Source organism: Falco punctatus (assembly GCF_963210335.1).
Source record: "Falco punctatus genome assembly, chromosome: 6".
Classification (NCBI taxonomy): Eukaryota; Metazoa; Chordata; class Aves; order Falconiformes; family Falconidae; genus Falco; species Falco punctatus.
This window is the reverse complement of record NC_137585.1, coordinates 13,802,092-13,816,639: the sequence shown is the minus strand read 5'-3', so window position 1 is coordinate 13,816,639 and position 14,548 is coordinate 13,802,092. Positions and strand designations below refer to the sequence as shown.

General features: G+C 45.8%; 1 long non-coding RNA gene across 2 annotated transcripts; it reads right to left on the bottom strand.

The window, feature by feature from the left end:
- Positions 1 to 11,761: 11,761 nt before the first annotated feature.
- LOC308066288 lies at positions 11,762 to 14,326 on the bottom strand. 2 transcript variants are annotated; one of them, XR_013929121.1, is made up of 2 exons: positions 14,194 to 14,326; positions 11,762 to 12,428 (listed from the first exon to the last, which is right to left on the bottom strand). It is a non-coding gene; the product is annotated as an uncharacterized lncRNA (long non-coding RNA). The 2 variants fall into 2 exon arrangements; XR_013929122.1 differs by having other exon boundaries at positions 11,762 to 12,491; positions 14,194 to 14,227.
- Positions 14,327 to 14,548: the final 222 nt, after the last annotated feature.

Sequence of the window (14,548 nt, the reverse complement as noted above, 5' to 3'; positions counted from 1 at the left end):
CCAAAAGGGCAGAAGCTTCCCTGTTAGGCCTTTCTGGCATGACACCTGCACTCCTGCAGTGGGGGTTGGACTAGATGACCTTTAAAGGTCCCTTCAAATCCAAACCATTATATGATTCTACAATTATCTGAAATCATCATGTGGCTGCCATAGCCCCCATGTCTCCCTGCTATACATTGTGCTCCCTGAAAGCTGCAAAGCATGTGGACACGTTACCTAAGGAAGCATGCAAAAGAGATTCTGTAAGACACTGGGCTGGCAGGTGCTGGGCTACTGTGATACCTACCATCCATGATGGCAAAACAAGTAAAGCAAGGAGAAGCAATCAGTTATTTAGTGATGTTAGCAAACAAAGTCTCAGTGACCTTGCTTTAGCACAGAGTCTTTAATACTCTGTGGCTTCTAGAATCAATTTATCTTTCTGCTTTTATAAAAGGAGGGGGGTAAATAAGTATAGGTGCCACTGTGCTTGTACCTGTGCACTTTCCAGCCACTCTTCCCCAAGCCTGTAGCGCTGCGTGGGGTTTTCGTAACCCAAGTGTAGGACCCAGCACTTCTCCGTGTTGAACCTCATACAGATGGCCTTGACTCATTGCTCCAGCCTGCCCAGACCCCTCTGCAGAGCCTTCCTATGCTCAAGCAGATCAACACTTCCATCCAACTTGGTATCATCTGCAAACTTACTGAGGGTGCGTGCACTCAATGCCCTCGTCCAGATCATTGAAAAAGATATTAAACAGGATTGGCCCCAATACTGAGCCCTGGGGAACACCACTTGTGACCAGTTGCTAGCTGGATGTAACTCTATTTACTACCACTCTATATATGAAAATGCATGTAAGCCAATGATAATTCTTCCAGTTTTACTGGCTGGCTGTTGTCTGGTCTGGGTAGAGAACAAATGTAGTCCAGAATCTAGGAATCCTAACTACTGGATTTTCTCTTGTTTCTCTGTTAACCTGACATCCTCTTTCTCCTCCTCAAGCTGGCACCACAACACAGAATTGCTGGTTAGCAAGCTTAAATGATTAGTCCCCAACAACCTTCCAAATCCACAGTAGAGCCCTGAAATCTAGTACCACTCTGTGGGATGTTCCTCACCACTTCACATTGTGTTTGTAGGGTCTCTGAATGCAGGGGAGTTTTATGCAGAGTAAATTGTTCCCTCTAAAGCGATAGAAAGATTTATTCACAGAATCATTATGGGCTTGTTTGTGTGTATGCCAGAGCAAATACAGTCTTTTGCCTTTTGCTCTTTGATTGGTATAACAGGGATCTTTCAAACTACAGTTGATTGTTACGCTATTGTCTACTAAGTCTCCATGAGCTGCAAACTGACAACATATTTACTGCTTTTATCAAACACAGTCTCTTGGTTTTTTTTTTTCATATTTTTTCAATCCCTATTTTCTTCTTTTAGAAAGTTGTAACTTGATTTAAGTCTAAAGGCAATGTTCCACTTTGTCCACAGACAATATCTCTCACAATCAATGGGGCATAAGGGTAAGGAGGGGAAACCCCTCTTTTGGCTGACAGCTGTAGGTGTCCATTTACTTTTGGCAATTAAAACAAAACAAACATGATTTTTTCTAGAAGATTCTTTTCAACTTTCCTATTGTTGTATGGGTACTTTTCCTTTGTAATATCGAACCCAAATCTTACTTGTCATTCCTTAGAACTGTATTGCGTCAGCTCTTGTAAAGATTGCCTTATTAATAAATCTTACTTTTTGGTGTCACAATACAAAGCAATCTCTTTGCTATACGTAGCATAAATATATGCTTTGGAAGAATTTGATATAGGACAGTAAATATTTAAATGGCTTTAAGGGTGGCTATTACACGTACATGCTGACAAAAAAATACGTACATGCTGACAAAAAAAAAGACAAAGAGAACAGAAGTAGTAAGGTAGTAATACTCAGAGAAACTGGGAAAGAACAGTGATATAAGAGAAAAATGGTGTGCAGAAGAAGAGTCAGCAGATAGTGAAAAGAGATGTGTTAACTGGAATAGGAGTGAAGGAAAGAAGGATTCTGGGACCAAACGAAAGAGAAGCACTTCGTTAAAATGAACCGTTGTATCAAAAATATACAGGATTTGTTTGTAACTCAAGAACGGTATTTTGAAAATAAAAATGAAAGCTGCGTTAAGGAATGTAATCCTACAGCAAATGTAGTTTTTCTGGAATCCACAAGACCCTGTTTCTGCCAATGATTTTCATAGCTATAGCTCCTGTTTTTTAAATTAGAATCTGTTACTTATCCTTCAGACTGGTGTGGCTTTTCTGATGGTCTTCCTTGTAGATACTGACAGACTAACTTGGTTCCAGTTATTTTCAGTGTATTACATTGTTTGTCTGTCAAGACATCCTGCTGATAATGTAATAAAAAAATACAACCCTTACCCGTAGAAATCAAACAACTGGCAAGTGAGTGCCTTCTGCCTTTTAATTCTTTGTCACAGGTTACTTCAGCTAGTCACTGTTCATGTAGTTTGTCATGACATTAAGGAAGTTTGAGTACACTGAATTTGACACACCTAGTACTAGTTTTCACTGAATCACTGACTGACTGACTGACTTTGTGTGAATCATTTCCATCACTGTGCCTCCTGCCTCGGTGAGGAGATGGGCACATTCATGCTAGTTCCTTCTCTACTTGCTTTGCTATCAACTCATAAATAGTGCTACGAAAGACAGCAGTGGTATCATTAGTGAGGCAAAACCTAAACAGATGGCAGTAGATTTGGCTGATACAAAAGAAGCAGTGACAAAGCCAAAGAATATAAATATACCACTGTCTTTGGACGTCTTTGAGCCAGTTTTGCTGAATGGGAAGTGCCAAAACTGTGAGCTAGACCTCTGTATTCATGGCTTGCAAAAGGCAACAGGAATATTCTGATGTTATTACTGACAAGATTTGATTTTCTCAAAAAAAAAAAAATTGCTAAAAACCCCCCACTTTCCTACATAAAGGGCAGGGTATTGGCCACTCTTGCACAATTCATAATGAAGGCACTTCTTCAGAAGTCATCCATAGATGCGAGTGACTGCAACAGTTCACCTTCCTTTCTTTATCCGAGACCTTCCTTTCTTTATCTGATTACTGATATGGATTAAACAGGGGAAAATTATGTTTTCCTCACAGGGACAGAAACGTAAGGAGATTAGGCTTATATTGTTGAAGACACCGTATGTATCTTGTGAGATATACTGATACTCCCTGAATCACTCGGGGCTTTTTCAGGGAATTTTGTGGAAGTAAAAGGCTTCTGCTTTCAGTGGCCATTTCTACTCCCTTCATAAACATGGATACTAAAATAATGATTTACCTGTCTTTCCTAAAAGCACTAAAGTTTCCAGAGACACTGGAACAGGCTTCCTAGAGAGGTGACCAATGCCCCAGGCCTGTCAGTTTTTCTATTCTATTCTATTCTAATTTTCTTTGCCATGCCATGCCATGCCATTTCTCAGTATGCAAACAGTCTGTATGAAAAAATACTTTCTTTTTCCAGTTATTTAGAGAAAATGGAAGAGTAGATTGAATCATACTCAATCCAACCAAGATAACGGCAATACTGGTATACAGCTATACTTCAGAGGAAACAATTCAGGATAATAAAGCCATACCATTGATGCAGAAAAAACTTTCACTCTTCTGCCAAAAGACTCTGTGTGTGTTGCACTAAGCACAAAATATTAAAAAAACATATAACCTAAACAAGTTTCCTTGGACCTTAAGGTACACAGAGAGTCCCTCATTTCACTCAGGGCTCAAGTCCAAACCACTGCATTAAAATTAAAACCATTATTCAGAGGTAAGAACATAAGAATGGATACAAAATGTCAAAACACACTCCGGTTTGTGCACCATCCTGGGTTTTGGTGTTGTTTTTTTCTTTGATTCATTGGATAAAAACTTTACACACACAAGAGGATTGTAATCGTGTAAGACAAATCTCCAGCTATGTAAACCTCAAGTACTTATTTAAAGGAGCTCACTTGTATTTCTTTTGATAGGTCTACAACTTTCGATTCCTCTTCCTCCAGTTGTTAGTGTTTTACCACTCTCTGTGTTCTGCATCTGGGTTTACAAGATGCTACTGACCACATAAACCAAATTTAATATCCTTTATTTGGATTCCTACCAAACCACAGGACCATATATCCTATTATTATTTTTGCTAATTTTTTTGTCTCTCATTTTTTCTTTTATGTAATTCTCAATCTTACAAGAACACGACCAACCCTTTCTGTGATGCTGCACTAATGTAACTGAAATTCAGATCTACCCCTTAGAAATTTAAACTCAGTTTCTTCTGTTGATACCAATAATACTTTTTCCATAGACTTCCTCATTCTCCCACTATTGTTTTATGTTACAGCAGAATATTATTCTAATTAAATCATTTTTCAACCAATTTAATACAGCCCAAAAGTGGATTAGCCAGCAAGCGCTGGTAGACTGCACATCCATCAGTTGACAGCTACAAAATCCCTGGATAATTAAATCCAGTGAGAGATCCAGAAAGGGAAGGAACAATTCATTTGTTTCCTAGTCCTCCATCTGTTGCTGTTCATGCCATACAATTGAAGATCAGCTCCTTGGCCTTTCTTCTTCCAGCCACCCAAAGCTGGAAGTGGCTTCTGCCCCTGGGGCAGGAGAAACAATGCTTTGAGAAACTGAATGCAACATAAGGGAGAAAAGGAGATGTCTGATCCCACCATCCCCTCTTGTCCCTGGCCAGGAAGTTTCTTCAGAAGTCACACCAATACTACAGTACCTACAAAGGGATTTGCACCATGATGTCTGTGTTGATGTAACTACAGCAACCCTATGGCTTGCAAGTCCTGAGTGTGGGCATTCTGTAAACCATCTGTAAACTTTCCTAAAAGCAGGACAATGTATGATACCTTACTGTTCTAGTGAAGTAAATAGAATGTCATAATTCCATTACTAAGTGCTGATGGGTTTCTCCTTTGTGTGCTTTTTTATGATGGTTTTTTTTTCCTTCTTCACATTTCATCATGTTTTGACAAAATAAGAGGGTGAATCAGATTTCTTTGTGAGCTTAATTTCTCTTTCTCTCTCCCCTCCTTTCCTATCTGAAGTAAATGTCACCAGAAGATGCAAGCGTGCAGGTTCTCCAGTCATGATTTCTTTTAATCATGTTCCTTTCCTAAGCAGTTTTTCTTAGATTGCAGCAGTTATCTTCAGAATAAAGAATGAGCTTGAACTTTTATGTTCAGTTCATAACAGGATGTCTTCCTTCAAGCTGGCTGAAAAACACTATGCTAATACTAATGCTAATACTGATTAGTATCAACATTACTATTTTTGCTCTTTGAGAATGCTATTTACTATTTGTAAATAGGAAATTTATATTTCATACAAAATTTTTCGATAGAATTTTCTATATAATTAATGGCATTATGATGTTCTTCAAACTGAATGTGACTGGTTATAAAATGTGTGGACTTTTTCCCTGCTGTACTGGTATCCCACATGCTGTCTTTTCCTACTAACACTGTCAGAACTGCCACACTGTAAAAGCTGCTTAATCACCACTCTTGTCAGTGAGTTTAAAAAATATAACTTCAATGAAAGTAAGAGGGCCATTTCTCCTTTTGGACATATGCCAGTAGATTAAATGGTGGGCAAAAGGTGGTGAGGGCCTGGGTTTTCTTTTTTCCTGCCTAAAGAAGTGGCTGTTGAGGGAGGCTTGAGGAAGCTACTTCAGTAGGGAAAAGCTGAAAGGGTTTGTTAGTTGCTGTGTGTGCAGATGCTATAGTGCATTTTTGTCAGTCTGAAATAAAATAGCTTTTTTAATGGTGTGGACGCCTCCCTGCTGCCCACAGGGTGCCATGAACAATTGGAGTGGAATGGGAATTCCGGGGAGGGAGAAAGATGAAAGAGTCACGAGGCCTCCAAAGGACTCAGGCTGCCCATTCCACAGACCTCTAACTCTTGTCCTAACATTTTAAAATAATCCTCTGGCATTTAAAATAAACCTAATTTTCTTCTCCTTGGACCATGAATATTGTAATATTTCTCCTTAACTCTTTGGATCCGGCTCTTCTGACAGAGGCATACAACAACTCCCTTTCTCCAACTCCAAAAAGGCATTTTGTAGGGTATGTCTTTATTTCTTCACCTGACCAAAGGGACTCATGATTAAAAAGTATCCAAAACAGGACAATCCACAAATCTTGGCTTTCTAACTCACCCCATCTTAAAGCCAAAAGCACTGAAGTGATGAACAGCTTGCAAGCGACCCTTGAAACAGGCGCCACACACACCCACCCCCCACTGCCTCACACAAGATGGCCACACTGACGGCCCCGGGTGGGATGGCGGCAGCCTGGCAGGGCTCCACCGCTCCCTGCCCCGAGCCTCACTCTTTTTGGGGGCTTAAGCTCAACTCCACATTAAAATATATCAGTCTGAAGGGTCAGGAGAAGGTCTGTCAAAACAAATTATAGTTCTACTGGAATAAGTCATACTAAAGACACAATGACACATGTATATCTGGAGACTATACGAGTATAACCATCAGCTTTAAATAAGGGGTTGCTAATTGAAGTATCTAAGTGTGATTACAGCTGCAAAAAATTTTTGAGACGTAAACGGTGCTCACAGTTGGTGTTATTTCGTGGTACTTCTGACAGCATCATTTATTAAATGATCCAGTGCAGCATTTATGTACAGAAGTTGAGCTTCTCTATGTCACAGTCTGCCACCACTTAGATTTGTGTGCTTTGGCACCCAAGCCAAGATACTCAACGCCATTTTGGTGTCCGAGCACTAGTGAAGTAAGAGGGAATGGGGCAACTAAATAAAGTGCCATGACGCTGTGTAATGAATGCAGCACCTTCCTGGAGGAGGCAGACCCCTGAAGGCACCAGGCAGCATCCCCGACAGAGACTAGCTCAGCTTTACAAAATGGCAGAATTAAGGGTCTTCCTCCCACCTCTCGCTCCAAACTCACTCTTCCCAACCTGAGACAGCCTCCAACACCCTCAGTCCTTCACGGCACACACTGCAGCACCTCTATTTGTACCCAGCTGCCAAAGGAAGGGGAGGATGAGCGCCCGATCCAGGTGGAGGACATCTCTCTCACAGGACAGCCCACTGACTGCAGCGCTGCTGCCATGGATTGTGTTCCTCGGTTCACGTAATATTCATCCATAGCCCTTTTTTACACCCATGAAATCCCAAACCATTATTGTACCTTAAATTAGTATTTCAGTGCATGAACACAGAGTCAGCAACACTGTATATAGTATCAGCTAATCTTTGCTTTTTAGCAGTAAACTCAGAATAAGACCTTGATTACCTGCATAATTAATCCCTATTCACAGGAATTTGCATGCCTGAATAATTAAAGAATTAGGGCCTAAAAATGAAAAGCAAGCAAAGCCTGCATTTTTGTACTTGAAAAGCTTTAGCAGCCGTCATGATAGTTCGCAGCACACAAATAATTCAGACTGAGCTTCCTTGCCTTTTTTTTTCTTGCAGAAATCCTCTTAGTGTTTCCTAATTAAATGAAAATATTTTATAAGCCATCATTTTGTGACATCACAAGAATATTTTACACTCTGGATTAGACAAGCTGGATTTACATTTTCAGTGTTTGTGATCTGATACTCAGAGCCATTTAATGGAACTATAAACCACCATAAAGTGGTGACAAGTCATGTACTTTTTAAAAGATGAAAAAACCCTATGTTGTGCTCATCAGCTGAGTTTAACTCAACTTTTGCTTTTCACCTTAGTGCTTTTACCTTAAAACATTCAGGCTGTAAATAAAAATTTGACAAAATCCTGACAAAAATTATACCAACAGCAGGTTGCAGGGGGGGGGGGGGGCGGGAGTGTATATATTGTAGGATGCCAAGTCAGCTTTCAAAGGCGATTTTTTTTCCCTCACAAAATCATTAAATTTTCTATTTTTAGCCGTAACCACCTCGCTCCGCCAGCCCGGTGCCCTGAGGGGTGCCCCGCCCCGCAGCTCCCGGGACAGGGTCTCGCCAGGGCGGGAGGGGACCCCGGCGGGGCGGGCCGGGTGCTGCCCGGCCGGCAGCAGAGGGCGCCCTGCACTCGCCGCAGGCTCGCCCGGCCTGTCAGTCAGCGCGCGGAGAACCTTCTGGAAGGGGTTGTTTACGTCTTCCGCCCGGCGGCCCGTTACCCTCCGTGAGAGGCTGAGCCACGGTGGGGGCGGGCGCCGGCGTGTCCCTTGCTGACCGGACGCTTGGGTCCCCCGGGGCACCCTATCGCGCGGCACCGGGCTGGGCGCAGCACCCTGTCCGCAGCAGGTTCTGACCGAGCGTCGGCTGCGGGGAGCCGGGCGACGTGGCGCCGGCCCGGGGGGGCACCCACCCTCGTCCAGCTGTTACCCCGGCATCGCCCCCCGGCCCGCCAGGCGCTGCCGCCGCTGCGTGTTCCAGTGGCCGCGGCGGGCTGCGCAGGCGGGGCGGACACAGGCCGGGGGGGGGCACTGCAGTTTCCCGGTTAAGCATGCACGGGCCGGGGAGAAAGCTCGCTCGCTCCCTGCCCCCTTGGCACGAAGCTGGAGTCGCTTCGGTGCCAGCCCGGCCCCCGGTCCGCCCTCGGAGGCGGAAAAGCTGCGCCGCGCCGCTCCTCTCGGCCGGCACCCCGCTCCGGGGCAGCCCGCCCCGCCTGCCGCCATGCAGCTGCGGAGCGCTGGCGCGGCCGCTCGGCTCTGCGCGGCCCCGGTGGCAGCCAGCCCGGCTTCCCGCCTTCCTACATTTTCTCTCTCCGCCCTTTGCCGCGCTGGGCTTTCCTCGCTGCCCCCGCCCCCCCCGTGCTGTGCGTGCCGCTGCAGCGGCAGCCCGGCGGCAGATGTCCCCATCCGCCCCCCCGGCCGCACGCACGCACTGACAGGACGCGGCCGCTCCGAGCCCGCCTTTTTCCTGAGGGGACCCTGCGGGCTGCCCCGCCCGGGGAGCCGAGGAAGGGCGACGGGGCGTGCAGGGTGCGGCCAGCGGGACACCGGGCCTGCCAGGCTGAGGCTGGCTGCCCCTCCGCCGTGGGAGGGGGGAGGACCCGACGGCAGCGTGCAGACATCTTTATTTTCGGTCCTACCCCCTCCGCCGGGCTGAGTGACAGCCTTATTTTCATGGAGGGCCCTGCCTGCAAGTACAGATTCGAGGAGGTTGCGATTCTCCTCCCTTATTATTATTATTTAACTTTTCGGCTCTCTGAAACTGCAGCGCTGTCGCTGAACGGGCGCGGTGCGGCGAGGTGCAGGACGCTGCTTGCCTGTCGCTGTGCGGAAGCCCAGCGGCGGTGTCCCCAGCCGAAGGGCCCTCGCACCCGCTTCCCCCCGTCTCCCACCGCCAAGCCTTTGCGGTAACGCGGCGGCCAGGACCGTCCCCCCTCCCCCGGGCGGGGCCGGGCCGCGCTCCGCAGCCGGGCGAGGGAGCGCAGGGGGCAACGCGGAAAGCACCTTGGCCCCTGAGCAATCACTCGGCTTCTTCGCAGTCCCCAAATTAATGCTTCTGTTAGTATTTGATGTAATCCTGTCCTCCGCTGTCCTTAATGCGCAAGAACAGGGTCTTTCGTGGTGACTGTTTAAAATGGCGAGGATGTCTACGTGCTGCTTGTATGGAGTGACCGTCTGATCCTGCTTGTAGTCTCTTTTCGTTTTGTACTGCCTTATTTCTAAGAAAAAATACCAGAATGCGAACTTCCAGAGTGCCCCTGTCTGCCCTTTGCCTTTCAAGTAATTGCACGCATAATATTCGGGCCCCCCGAAATGTATTTAAAGGACAAGGTTGCTGAAATCATACTAATTTTTTAAAAGTAATCACACCGATTATTTAAAAATATATGCATTGCTCCCAGGTCACAGTTTATTGCTACACCTCCTAAACTCTTCGGTTTTTACTGTTGGTGAAGAGGAAGGTCAGTCCCGGGATTTAAAACTTTCCCCGAGTTGGATTGTGCATTTTAATTCTGGCAGCCAGCCCCGCGGTCGTTAGTCATGAGCAGAGGTAATAACCGGGGAATGTACCATCATAAAATAATCCGGAGGTATTATGCAGAGAATGGTACGGTCGTATTTTATCACTGTGGTTTATCACACTGCTTAGATCCACCGAGGGATCGTTCTGTTTAATCCATTTTACTAAGCGCTGTATAAACCAGACATAAAGACAATGCCTGGCTAGAAAAACTGCTTCTGTTACTGACTTTGCATTACCTCGGGTCTAATTTGCTCCCGATATATTTAAAGATGCAGGGTTTTTTTTAAATAAAATAAACCTCAATCAGAATATCTCAATCTTGGGCATGCCCAGGACACTGCACTGTTTTAGGAGGTTGTACAAGGCCTAGTGCAGACAGAAGAGATTGCTGCTTCGTGCAGAAAAGATAAGAGACATCGCAGGGGAAAAAAAAAAAAAGTTAATTCCTTGCGTGGTGGGATCGTCGCGGAGGAAGATCCGAGCAACAGTTCAGTCATTAGGAACATGCAGTGCTGTGTCACTGACCGCCTGCCCTAAGCTTTTAGTTTGGGTTTGGGTTTTTTGGTGTTTTATTGGTTTGGTTGTGTGTGGGGCTTGGGGCGTTTTTGCTTTTCTGAGATCTCAACCATGCTTTGAGTTTAGGTATGCGCTAATTTTTTTAACTATTTCTGTTCCTAAGTTAACGATCAGGGAACAAAGCGTGCGGGCCCGATCCTGCAGCCTTGCCTCGCCCCGTACCGGCGGGGAGTCCCTGCTGGTGTCCGTGTCACCCCGTGCGTGCTGTGGGTTCCTCGCTTCCCCCGTGGGCTTGCTCTGTGCCACTGCATCTGAAGCCTGCCAGCTAGGCGCGGGGCTGAGTTTCACACACATCACCGTGAAGCTTTAGGGGACTAAGAGAGGTTTTTTATACCCCCGCCTCGGAGCACAAATGTGATGGGTTGCAAAGGTCAGACGCGGATAAAAAGAAACCGCGGATGTCGGGAAGCATCACTCGGTTCTCGTGCCTCGGCAGTTTTGCTACAAGGTTATTAGCTGGTGGCCCTTGTTCCCTAAATATCCCCTCCGCGGGTCGGTGCCGGTGCTATGAGGCCGTACAGGGAGTGTAACACTGCCGAGATTCTTATTAGGACGGCGGTAGAAACGGACTGGCTGTGTTTCCAGAGGGAATGAACGCGTTTGCGGATTGAGCTCGAAAATGCAGCTGTCACAGTGCTAACATCCCCTAAAATATTTTTTCGTTTCTGATCGCGTACATACACCACCACCACCACCCTTTTTTTTTTTTTTTTTTTTTTTTTTTTTGCTTTAACTTTCGCACAGTTTCTGCAGTGCTCACATCTGTTTATGTCATCTTTGGAGAGTGGTACAGTGAGTTGGGGATTGAAATGAAGTCGCAGAGCTTATTGTTTGTTAATGTAGGTGCTTAAAGATAGGCTATTTAATAGTTAGGCCTTTATTGAAAGGTGGCCTGGTTTTTCCTAAGGCTTCAGTACCCAACACCTTCCAGGGACATCAGCTGGAACAGTGAGTGCTGAGCCAGTGGAAAAATACTTTCAATTGTATTAAAAATGGAACCAGGAGGCTAAGGGTCGTGTTCATCTTGTGATACATGGGACTAACTCTGTGTTCTCCTATTTGACAGCCCTCTCGCTTTCATCTTATGCCCGCAGTAAGTGGAAAGTGACTGGAAATTGCAATGAAGTTTCAAATAAATAATAACTTTCATGCAGCATTGGTGATTAAATAACATGGGTCATTAAAACAGTTAATGGATCGTTAATAAAATAATTTATTTGAAACGGGAATGAAAGCAGAATATTGCGGGGTACTTGATAATCCCGTTTAAGCCCCTTTCACTCCGCCTTGGAAGGAATATTTGCAAAGCCCCTGGCTTGTTGCCGCTGCCTGGGAAAGACTGGCTTTACTGAGAGCCAGGGAGCGCTCCGGCGGGAGCCCGCTAACCCATCTGTCAGCTGGTCTTGCGATCCGCAGGTCCTGCTCCGGCTCTCCGCAAACCGAGGCCACCACTGCTGACGGCGGGCAGCTGCCACGCGTGTCCCCACGGCCGCGCCGGGCAGGGACGGTGGCGGGGCGGGACCCGGTCGGTGCCGCCCGGGCAGCGGCAGGGCAGCGCTCCTCCCGATCCCACCGCGCTTCCCTGCGAAGGCACGGCCTCTCCGAGCCCTGCCGCCGAGGCACCCGCCCGGGAGAGCTGCATCATCCGTGTTCAGCGTCCGTCTCCTCTCGCAAGGCTGAGGGAAAATAAACATGGGGACACCCAGCAGTAATTCTCGTCGGGCCTCGTTCTGTTCCCACGGAAGTCAATAGAAGTTTTGTCTTTCACTTCATTAAAGCAGTATATTCAGGCCCTCCTCTTCGCCTCCATGTTTGTTTGGTTTGGTGTTTTTTTTTTCCTTTTTTCTTTTCTTCTGGATATTCTTATTAATGGTAATAGACATGGACACGAAGTCGGTAATTAAAAACCCCAGGACAACAAAAGCCTGAAGTGAAAAAAAAAAACAAACACCACCACAACATACAAGCAAAAATACTGAAGTCTTATTTTGTGAAGTCTCTGTTGCAAAAATAATTAATTAAAAATCAGTTATTTCTAGCCAGGGAAAAAGAATAGCTACCGTAGCCCTTTTAAGTAAAATGCTTTAGTTCTTAAACTGTTAAGGTCATATTTAAAAAGTTCCGTACGCCTGTAACAGCGTCTGTAACAACTCAGAGATCTTAAACAACTACGGTTGCAGTCAATATTTTAACTACAAAAATAACCATTAGGTGATCGGGGTTTTTAGAAACGTATCGTGTGTTGCCTTCCAAGCACGGGGACATTGGGGGTGTGTGTGTGTGCGTGCGTGTGTGTGTGTCCCGCCTTATTTTTTTTGCCGCCAGCTATCGAACTTCAACATCAACAAGCTTTCCTGGAAGGTACTGACGGCTTTCGGGAATGGTCTGTTACTTTCCAGTCATTTCCAGGTAAATTCCGATGTGGTCTCTTAATTAGTTCCCGTATTTATATGTTTATGATTTAAAACTAATCGCGGCAAAGCAGCCCTTGATAGTTGGACGTTGATAATCTATACTGTTGATTGGCTTCCCAAGAAGGAGCCGTCGTCTGTATTCACGCACACCACACACATCCGCACACACCCATTTTACTACCGCTTTCAAATAATTCCGCATCCCTCCAGCAGAAAAGGCAGGCGGTGGGATGGGGGGGGGGGGGGTGTATTCTAAAATGTTATTTAACGCGAAATAACGACGCGTTTCAGCATCCACAAAGTACTGATTTCCAGTGCCTGTCCTTAATCTATCACCCCGAATAACGTTGTCTCCAGGGCAGGCGTTTGCTCTCCCGGCTCTTCCTGTGTCCTATTAATAGGACAAATCCGCCTGCACACGACCCTTCCTACAAATATTCGGCGACGGTTTGCTTTGACATCGCTGGCTGCAGAATGGGTTCTTTAAGTAAAAAAAAAAAACAACAACCAACAACAAAAAACCGCCAACAAACCAACCAACGTCTTTTCCCTTTTAAAGCCCTTCGGTGGGGAACTTGGGGTGGAAAAGTCGCATGTGTGTACATCTGCAAGCGGGCGAGGCTCCGCACCTTGACAGCAGAAATCTCCTGGCTTTTATCAAATAAATCGTGTTTAGTTTTGGGCTTCTGTTGTTGTTGGTTTTTTTTCCTTCAAGGAAATATGTTTTGGTTGGTGTGCAAAAAGCAGAGCGGCCGTCAGGGACTAGCCTGCTTATTTCCCGAAACTTTCTCAAGCGTTGTCAGGGCGGGAGGTGAAAGCGCTTTATTTTAAAAGCCTCATTTTTTAAAAAACAACAACAACAACAAACTGACCAAACAAAAACCACTCCCCCCCCCCCTTTTTTTTTTCTTAAAGCCTCCTTAAACAAAAATAATAAAACACACCTCCCTTTTTTCCTTTTTAAAGGTAGATTTGTCTTTAGCTGAGGGAGAAACCCAGCGCCTACTGCCCCTGTGAAAAGGATGCCCACAGCAAGAAATGTGGGCAAAGGCGAGCTAAAAAAAACCCGTTAACATCATCGCTGTAACCAGGTACCGACGAGGACCATCGCCCACCCCGGCAGAGCATCTCCGTGGGCTGCAGGTCCGCCCCCCGCCCCCCTCCCCACCCCCCCACCCCCCCAAAAAAAAAAAAAAAAAAAAAAAAGCAGTACCTGCATTTTGTCAATTCTCCTGAAGGGGTTGGAGGATGCATTTGCTGGAAGATGGGCCATTTTGGGAGTTATTAGGAATGAAGGAGAAACAGCTGGTAAAGATGAACTGGGAAGCTGTTTCCACACACCCCCGCCTCCCCCTTTTTTAAGGGGTAAAACCAGAGCGCATTGCCCAGCATGTACCTAAAGGAACCTCGTGGTTTGCACTCCCGTTTTGATCTGTCGGCCCCTTTTCGTTTATAGGTAGGCTTTTGTGTGTGCTTGTGCGTTTTGTTTCTCAAAAGTAGCTACATATTACTTGCTGTTACTTATTGTAAAGGTGTTAAAAAATCTGAATTCGCAGCCTGCTAACAGA